This window comes from Jaculus jaculus, chromosome 9 (genome assembly GCF_020740685.1).
Source record: "Jaculus jaculus isolate mJacJac1 chromosome 9, mJacJac1.mat.Y.cur, whole genome shotgun sequence".
Lineage (NCBI taxonomy): Eukaryota > Metazoa > Chordata > Mammalia > Rodentia > Dipodidae > Jaculus > Jaculus jaculus.
In genome coordinates this window covers 8,591,733-8,601,412 of record NC_059110.1, presented here as the reverse complement: position 1 = coordinate 8,601,412, position 9,680 = coordinate 8,591,733, and the positions used below count along the sequence as shown (strand labels likewise).

The following is a 9,680-nucleotide window of genomic DNA, read 5'->3' as shown; positions in this document are numbered from 1 at the left end:
AATAAAAAGAATGGGGTTCAGGGCCAAGTGTGGTGGCACATGCCTTTAATCCCAATACTCGGGAGGCAGAGGTAGGGGGATCACCGTGAGTTCAAGGCCACCCTGAAACTACATAGTGAATTACAGGTAAGCCTGGACTACAGTGAAATCCTACCTCGAAACCCCCCCCCAAAAAAAAAAGTATTCAGTTTGATTCTGATAATCCTAAAAACTTAACATGGAAGAGAAATGACTGCCTCATGGAGATTACACTGCAGTTTTCCAAGGGGGCCGAGAAAGCGAAATGCCTTACCCCATTGTGAAATAGATGGCTTTTCCCTCCCTTTCTTCAAGAGAAAATTGGAACATTGAGAGATTGAAATAATTTCCAGATTCCATAGACAAAAGAAAAAAAAAACACTCCTGAGATAGAAACCAAGCTTTCTGGGTCGCATTAATGAGTGAAGCCAGCTTATTCCCGGCTTCTCACTCTTGCTTGACCTGTAATGAACTATGAGCTACTTATACCTGGCTATTTTTCCATGCAAAGGGGAATCACAGAAGGGCCATCCTCCCCCTTCCCCAGTGAGCTCCCCCACTCCTGGGAATGAGATGGAGCAGGCATCAGTACTTGTGAATTTTCAAGGGACTGAAAGTTTGGCTCATAGACTGTAATTGCTTAGCCAGACAGCACAAGGCCACAGGTCCACGAAGGTTTTAGAAACAGTTGTGCCACATACCGAAATTGTGGCACATTCGTGTTTTGGCCAGGCTCAGTTCTTGGATCTACTTCCCACTGGAGCGATGACCGAGCGCAGAGCGTGCTCCAGTGTGGAGCAGAGCTCGCAGGCACTCGAGTGCCGTCCCTCCTGCGTCTGCCTCCTGGGGTTCCTGCTCCCCACGTCACCTCTCCACAAAGCGTGCTCCTCAGCCTGGCTCACTTTTCTCACAGGGACTGTGATGCTTGTGTTGTGGAGGATGTTAATGAAAGCCACCACACAATGATTCCCTCCAGTGATGATGGGAGCCATTTATGAAGTGTCAAGACGTCTTTTTGAAGCTCGAGGTAAGTAAAAGTTTTCAGAAAAATGACAGAATTGTTAAAGTGAAATTACTGCATGTTGGGTTTCAGGGTTTGTAATGGGGGGACCAAGATGGACAGTTTCTTGGATCTATGACTTTATTGTAATGGGAGAGGGGGAGAAGAGGTGCAAGGAGAGAGAGTGATAGAAGAGAGAGAGAGAAATGGAGTGCATGTACCACAGAGAGAGAGAGGAGGAATAGGCAAGGGGAGAAAGTGAAGATTCCATGTACTTGAATGAAGCAAGAGTTGGAAAAGAGCGAGTGAGGGCCGGGGAGTGCATTTTATGTGGAGAGAGAAGCTGCTGTGTGAGGGAGAGCCTGGGGAACTGTGCCGTATGAACACTCAGTCGGCCTTCTCCCAGGCTGGCATTGAAAGCTCAGGACTCCCATCGGCCACTTACCTCGTTCTTTCCAGGTGCTTCCAATGCTTCTCGCTTTTGCGGCATTTCACTGCATGTGCCTGAATGGTTCCCTTGCCCCTCAAAAAAGGGCTGGGGAGAGGGGGCGCTGGAGAGATGGCTTAGTGGTTAAAGTGAAGCCTAAGAACAAATGTTCAACTCGCCAGATCCCACGAAAGCCAGACACACAAGGTGACTCAGCATCTGGAGACCACAGTGGAGACCTATGGCCAGTCCTTTGACCACGGAAGACCAGCAGGGCTCCTTTTAGTCCTGTCTCTTGGCTAGTAAAGGTCTTCGGTGATTTCTCCTTTGACCTGAAGCAATAGAGTGGTCTTTGCCTCCCCAGACATCACTGCAAAAGTCTTCTCTGAACCTCCTGTCAAGATCTGACACTTTGGTCCAGTAGTGGCTGCAGTCCCTTTCCATGTGTCACTGGAACCTGGGCTTTACCAGCGTCGTGGTTTTTGATTTTTCTTTCCCCAGCGAGAAGGCACACAGCATGGGCATGAGAATGCGTGCCACACAAAGATGGGGCCTGGTGTAGGAGGAGTCATCCTCAATAATGACCTTCTTTCTGTGCTGACCCTGTGGGTCCTCCAGCCGCTGTGTTCCTGCTTCCCTTACGTGGCTGGATCACAGTCACTCACCAGTAGTAGAAGTTTCAGCTACTTTTTATTTTTATTTTTTATTTTTTTTAATTTTTATTAGCATTTTCCATGATTATAAAAAATCAGCTACTTTTAAATTTTACTTCATTTTATTGTTTTCTTATTTAGGTTTTTCTTTCAAGGAAGGGTTTCACTCAGGCCCAGGCTAACCTGGAACTCACTCTGTAGTCCCTTCCACCTCTGTCTCCCAAGTGCTAGGATTAAAGGTGTGCGCCACCACGCCTGGCTTTTCAGCGTCTTTATTTTAAACACCGAGCAAAGACGTTTCTCTAATAAAGTCTTGGTTCGTGCAGTAGAATAACCCAGCGCCTGATCGGCTTCGTTTCCAGTGGTGATTAAGTCTCCGCAAGCCAAGGTGGTGTCTTTGAAGGCTCCATGTCCAGCTGGGATGGCTGGGAAGGGAAGCTGCAGGATGCCTAATCAATTGAATTCAGAAGCTCTGGCCCATCTTGGATCTTTTGAAGTTAACCTCCGCTTCTTTCCGTCCACGTAGTGCACCTGGGAATGGAGGGCCTCACCGTCGCTTTCAGAGCCTCCCTCTCATGGGTTAGCTTTTAAGCAACAATTTGTTTTCTTTATGCCCACATGGTCGGCACCCCGGGCTATTTTTCTGCACAAGCAGCTTCCAGGACGGGCTGATGGCTCACACTAGACCAAAGCAGCATCCTGAGACCCACGCCTGCGCAGAGCTGCTCAAGTCCTGCTTAGCTCCTGGCCGGTGTCTGGGTAGACACTTGACTGCTCAGGGCAGTGACAGCCCAGCACCTCTGTCTGTGCTATGACAGCTCTCTGCAGCGTGGCGATGCCCAACCCAGCCAACGGCGACCCCACAGGTATCCAGACAGGGTTTCTACAGGCCCACAGCCTTGGCCCTGGCTGTGCCGACCCAGACTAACCTTAACGTTTTTGGGTTTTTTTTTCATGATGTTACAGGGAAATTCCCACTTGCCCAGTACTTGAGTTTGCTAAGCGACAGACAACAGATTAACAAGATAAAAAGGCATACAGAGTTATTAATGTGCACAAGAGACATGAGAAATATGAAACTCAAAACCCAGAGATGCAGATAAGTGCATGCCTGTAGTCTCAGCTCTTCGGGAGGTTGAGGCACGAGGATTACTTGAACCTAGGAGTTCAAAGCCAGCCTGAGAAACAGATTCTGTATCTTGAAGAGGAGGAGGAGGAGGAGGAATCAGGAAAGAGGCATCCGAAGCAGCTGGTCGTGATGGCACTTCCTGTAAGCTCAGCACTAGGAAGGCAGAGGCAGCCGGGAATCATGTTCAAGGTCAGTCTGGGTTATACAGTGAGCTCAAGGCCTTCCTGTTACACATAGGTCTGCCTTACTTGTCTTAAAAATATAAATAAATAAATAAAAAGCATTTGGGAGGCAGAGGTAGAAGGATCACTGAGTTCAAGGTCACCCTGAGACTATATAGTGAATTCCAGGTCAGCCTGGGCTAGAGTGAGACCTATCTCGGGGGGAGGGGAGGAATGGGTCTGGAGAGATGGCTCCATGGTTAAGGTGCTTGCCTGTAAAGCCTTAGGACCCAGTTCTGTTCCCCAGGACCCACATAAGGCAGATGCACAAAGTAGCACATGCATCTAGAGTTTGTTTGCAGTGGCTAGAGGTCCTGCGTGTCCATGTGCTCTCTCTCTCTCTCTCTCTCTTTGTATCATTCTACTTTCAAATAAGTAAATAAAGTTTGTTTTTTTTTTAATGAAGGGCCAAATGATGGAGGCTTAAATAGCATCTTCATGATGGAAAGAGAAGTAAGGGCTTCAGGTAATTTTAGAGAGGCAATAAGTGATTTCTCGTGTGTGTGTGGTGTAGGCACATGTGTCTATACTATGTGCCCGTGTGTGTGTGCCCGTGTGTGTGGTATAGGCACACGTGTCTGTGCTGCGTCCCCATGTGGCACCTCTTGCTCTTGCCTGCAGTGCCTGGAGCGGAACATCAGGTGACCCACTCCTTTACTCTTCCAACCATTCTTTGAACTAGTCTTTTATTGATCCTAGAGCTTGCAGGTTTTTTAAAAAAATGTATTTTATTTACTTATTTTAGAGAGAGAAAGAGACAGAGAGGGAAAGAATGGGTGTGTCAGGGCCTCTAGTCACTGCAAACAAACTCCAGATGCATATGCCACCTTGTGCATCTGGCTTATGTGGGTACTGGAGAATTGAATCTGCTTCACAGGCAAGTACCTTAATCATTAAGCCATCTCTCCAGTCTGGTTTTTTTTTTTTTTTTTTGCAAGTTTTGCTGTTTCTTGAGTCTGCTCCCCTATGGGACTGGACTTACAGGCTTGCCTGGCCACACCTAACTTTTGATGTGGGTCCTGTAGATCCAAGTCAGAGAGTCTCTTGGGCCTTCATGCTTGTACAAGAAGTGCTCTCAACTGCTGAGTCATCTCTCCAGACCCCCAGTAAATGATTTGTTTGTAAGAAAATGAATGGACCCCCATACCAGACACTGGCCTGAGTCAGAGCTTCTTGGGAACAGTTGCTGTGTGTGATTTTCAGTCTCTTCTCCAATGCTTAATCCTTCCTAGCTAATGAGATTGCATAATGATTGCATTCCTTCTGGGAAGGATAAGGAAACTTCAGAGAAAGCCTTTCTTGAGCCTGGAGAGAAAGGATCAAAGAAGATGAGAGACAAGGGCAGGAGAAGACCCAGCTTAGCAGGTCAAAGTGCCACACTTTGAGGTATCTGCTTCTAAGATCTAACAAAGTCAATCTCTTGAGATTATTCATGAAAAAAGTTATTTGTCTGTGTAGAACAAAGCACTAGTAAGGTCGCATTTCAAAATATATATAATATCTTAAAAATAGACAAATAGGAGGCAAAGTGTGGAGCCTGATGCCCTTCCAAATCCTCAGTGTGTTGAAGAGACAGCTAGCATTCATATCATCAGCTAAGCTTCTCTTTCATGGAAATGGCAGAATACAGACTGTGTGTCTATATGTATAGTGGCCCAAGAAAAAGCAAATGTCAATATGGCACTGGCAGCCCAGCTCCAGAAGGGTGGGTCTCTTGGGAGAGCTCTGCTGTTACTGGATTTCTTGGCTTCTCTTCAGATCCTCTTGAAACAGTGAGCGCAGACACAGCAGAAGGGCAAGTGAGGTTGTATTTTAGAGAAAGTAAAGCAGAAAACTCCCAAATTGGGAGAGGTCTTGAATGGGAAACGACACAGTAGCTGGCATCAGGGTTTCTTATACCCTTGGGGATATAAATGAGGCCTCGAGTCAGGATGGATGGAGTTGTTTACTTGGGATGTATGTGGGGGCTCCTGATAGTCCGATGAGCTCCTGCTTCTGGGAAGATGGCCCGCCAGAAGGTTCCTAGGAGAAGGGAGTACCCGGAAGTGAAAAAGAACAAAGGCTTGTGGTCAGCGGACATCTTGATGAATCAGGCCTCTGTGAATTTCAGTTCCTAGACTGTTCTCTGGATTTATCAGTGGTGACATACAATTCATTTTAAAATCTGTCAGGATATACAGATACCTGTTGACTCTTTGGAGGCCTGTAACCCTGACTAGCTACCTACAAAATGGGGCTATCCTACTCTCAATTCCTGTCATTAAGAAGTACACTCTTGCCAGATGTGTGGCGCACGACTTTAATCCCAGCACTTGGGAGGCAGAGGTAGGAGGATTGTCATAAGTTCGAGGCCACCCTGAGACTACATAGTGAAGTCCAGGTTAGCCTGAGCTAGAGTGAGACCCTACCTTGAAAAGACAACAACAAAAAAATGTTGCAGGTGGAACTACCTCAGTGGTTATTATTGCAGCAGAACTTCTAATAAATGCAGATGAATTAGTCAAACAGAAAATCCATCAACTTGCTTGCAAGGAAGCAGTGTGCTATATCAGTGAAAATGTAATTGTTAACACACGTGAACTTGGAAGAGATTATCTAATTAATGCTGCTAAGACACCCATGCCTTCCAAAATTATTGGAGTAAATGGTGATTTCTTCTCCAACATGGTAGTGGATGCTGGACTTGCTGTTAAATACACAGACACAAGAGGCCAGTCTCAATATCCAGTCAATTCAGTTAATGTTCTGAAAGCCCATGGGAGAAGTCAGATGGAAGCATGCTGATCAATGGCTATGCACTCAACTGTGTGGTGGGATCTCAGGGTGAGATTCAGGATCCAGTTGCATGGAATTGCTACAGTTCAGACTAGCTTTTTGTAGTTTATATACTTTATATCTTATAACTTAAGCATATGTAAAGTGTTGGGATGGATATGAATTAAGTTTTGGACACTTAACTGCCATCAAACTTCTAAGGTTTAATATACTTAGAACCTAAGTTGTGCTTACATATATCTTACTGCACTCTTGTGGTTTTAAGGGTAGATGTTATTTTGTAAACTCTAGCATTGTTATAGATACCTTATCCCATATTCATTTACTAGCATGCCCAAGGGAACATTAATGCAAAAATTGCTTGTCTTGACTTCAGCCTGCAGAAAACAAAGATGAAATCTGGTGTGCAAGTTATTATTACAGATCCTGAGAAATTGGACCAAATTAGACAGACAGAATCAGATATCACCAAGGAGAAAATTCAGAAGAGCCTGGCAACTGGTGCCAACGTAATTCTCACCACTGGTGGGATTGACAATACGTGTCTGAAGTGCTTTGTGGAGGCTGGCGCGGTGGCCGTTAGAAGAGTCTTGAAGAAGAACTTTAAGCTAAGGCTTCTTAAGGCACGTCTTCTGCCAGCTGTCACGCAGACGACTTCATGCTGGTGTGGGACTGTGTCACAGTTCTTCTCACACTGGGTTTTGGCACTAAGCAGCTTCCAAAACATCTTTACTTGAAATTCTGTCACAAACATATAGAGGCCATATGTTGTAGTCAGGTTCGCATTGCTGGCAGAAATCACCTGACCAAGAGCATCTTGTGGGGGAAAAACGGGGGTTATTTTGGCTTACAGACTCCAGGGAAAGCTCCACGATGGCAGGAGAAAACGATGGCATGAGCAGATCACCTCCTGGCCCACATCAGGTGGACAACAGGAACAGGAGAGTATGCCAAACACTGGCAAGAGGAAGCTGGTTATAACACCCATAAGCCCACCCCCAACAATACACTCTAGCTAGGCTACTCACAGTCCTGGAAAACTCCATCTGGGGCCAAAAGCTCTCAGCAGCCATCTCGCGGTCCCGGCATCTCTACTGGGTCTCCACTGAAAGCCACGGTTCATCCTCACAGCTCCATCAGGTCTCCATGCAGGCAATCCTGCTTCACACTGCCCATGGCAATTTCCAAAACACAAGACAGTGTTGCAAATTCAGTGACCCTCTCTTTCTTTTTTTATACTCCACAATACCAGGTGGAGTAAAATAGACTTTGAAGAACAAAACATTCCTTTAGCATTCAGGCTGTTTCAAAAGACTGCGTTTTTTCTCTTGTCCCAGTGCAGGCCTGCTGGCCCAATCTCAATGGTTGTAATCTCTCAAACAATTGCAGTTGAATGGGCAGCAGCTTAGACCCAAAGATTTCATTTTTTTGTGCTATATCCCTCTGCTCACATCAGTCTATTTCTATGCAATGCAACCCTGCACAAGTCCTCAGGACATGGGCATAACAGCAAGCCTCTCACAAACTGCTTCTAGCCCAGTCCAGGCAAGGCTCCTTCTCACCCTCACAGTCCATAGTTCTTTTTGCATTCAGATCTGTTAACTCTGACCAGAACAATCCATTAAGCTGTACTTATAGCACAGCAAGGCATCTCTCAGGCCAAGGTTTCAAATCCTTCCATATTCCTCTTGAAAATCAGCTCCAAAAGGCCAAAGCTACAAGGTCAGGTGTCTAACAGCAGATAACCCACTCTCAGTACCAACATTACATATAACTGGAAAAGTTCTCTCTTACAGAAACTATACTGTCAACCCTGGCCAATTTGGAAGGTGAGGAAACTTTTGAAGTTACAATGTTGGAACAAGCAGAAGAGGTGGTACAGGAGAGAATCTGTGATGATGAATTGATCTTAATCAAAAAGTAAGCTCCTCTTTAGATTATAAACAAGTTGTGTGGACAGTGTTGGTACACTTCTTCCCATTTATTTGCTGCTGTAGTCTCTCAGTGATATGAGCAGTTATACGCATGGGATAAAACAATATTGGGCCACTGCAGGTTGAGGGGAAGCGTTTCATCTCCTCTGCATGGTCTAGACATTGTTCTTCGTGCAGTGTGCATAATTATCTTGTGTAGGCAGAACTGAATCAAGGGTGTTTGTGACAGATGAACATACAGCTTTCTTTTTTTTTTTAAATAATTTTATTTATTTATTTATTTATTTGAGAGCGACAGACACAGAGAGAAAGACAGATAGAGGGAGAGAGAGAATGGGCGCGCCAGGGCTTCCAGCCTCTGCAAACGAACTCCAGACGTGTTCGCCCCCTTGTGCATCTGGCTAACGTGGGACCTGGGGAACCGAGCCTCAAACCGGGGTCCTTAGGCTTCACAGGCAAGCGCTTAACCGCTAAGCCATCTCTCCAGCCCACAGCTTCTTTTTATAGAAATCTCAAACCTTTACACCTTTTGTTTTTAATAGTACAAAGGCCCGTCCATCGGCATCAATTATCTTACGTGGGGCAAACGACTTCATGTGTGATGAGATGGAGCGCTCTTTACACGATGCTCTTTGTGTGGTGAAGAGAGTTCTGGAGTCAAAATCTGTGGTCCCAGGTGGGGGTGCTGTAGAAGCAGCCCTTTCCATATACCTGGAAAACTACGCAACCAGCATGGTAAGAGGAGCTTGCTTTCGAGTGGACAGGAGGTGAGCTTGGCTTGTGTTCCTGTTCCTTGTCTGAGACCTTGCTGTTTCTCCCCAGGGGTCTCGAGAGCAGCTTGCTATTGCAGAGTTTGCAAGGTCTCTTCTTGTTATTCCTAACACGCTGGCAGTGAATGCTGCCCAAGATGCCACGGACCTTGTTGCTAAATTACGAGCTTTTCATAACGAGGCTCAAGTTAACCCAGAATGTAAAAATCTGAAACGGACTGGTCTTGATTTGGTCAATGGGAAGCCATGGGACAACAAGCAAGCTGGGGTGTTTGAACCCACCGTAGTCAAAGTGAAGAGTTTGAAATTTGCAACAGAAGCTGCCATTACCATTCTTCAGATTGATGATCTTATAAAGTTACACCCAGAAAGTAAAGACGATAAACATGGAAGTTATGAAAATGCTGTTCACTCTGGAGCCCTTGATGACTGATTTCCCTTTTTATTTATGACAGTATTAGATTCAGTGTCTTACTCCTTGAATGTAACACATTAAAGTACAGCAAGTTGTCAACCTGAGAAAAAAAGTGCACATGATGATAAAGGCCTCCTTTCAAACTCTTCCCCCTTCTCCGCCCCCAAGGTAGAGTTTTGCACTAGTCCAGGCTGACCTGGAATTGACTATGCAGTCTGAGGCTGGCCTTGAACTCACAAGAATCCTCCTACCTCTTCCTCCCAAGTGCTGGCTTTAAAAGTGTGAGCCACCACACCCAGCTTCTCAAATCTTTATAGGGACAGCAGTAGTATTCAGGA

At 45.7% G+C, this 9,680-nt stretch overlaps 1 non-coding gene and 1 pseudogene across 1 annotated transcript; both read left to right on the top strand.

The window, feature by feature from the left end:
* The first annotated feature begins 6,052 nt into the window (after window positions 1-6,052).
* LOC101608756 lies at window positions 6,053-9,446 on the top strand (annotated as a pseudogene).
* Window positions 8,197-8,322, top strand: LOC123463856. Its single transcript, XR_006639227.1, has one exon. It is a non-coding gene; the product is annotated as a small nucleolar RNA SNORA20 (small nucleolar RNA).
* Window positions 9,447-9,680: the final 234 nt, after the last annotated feature.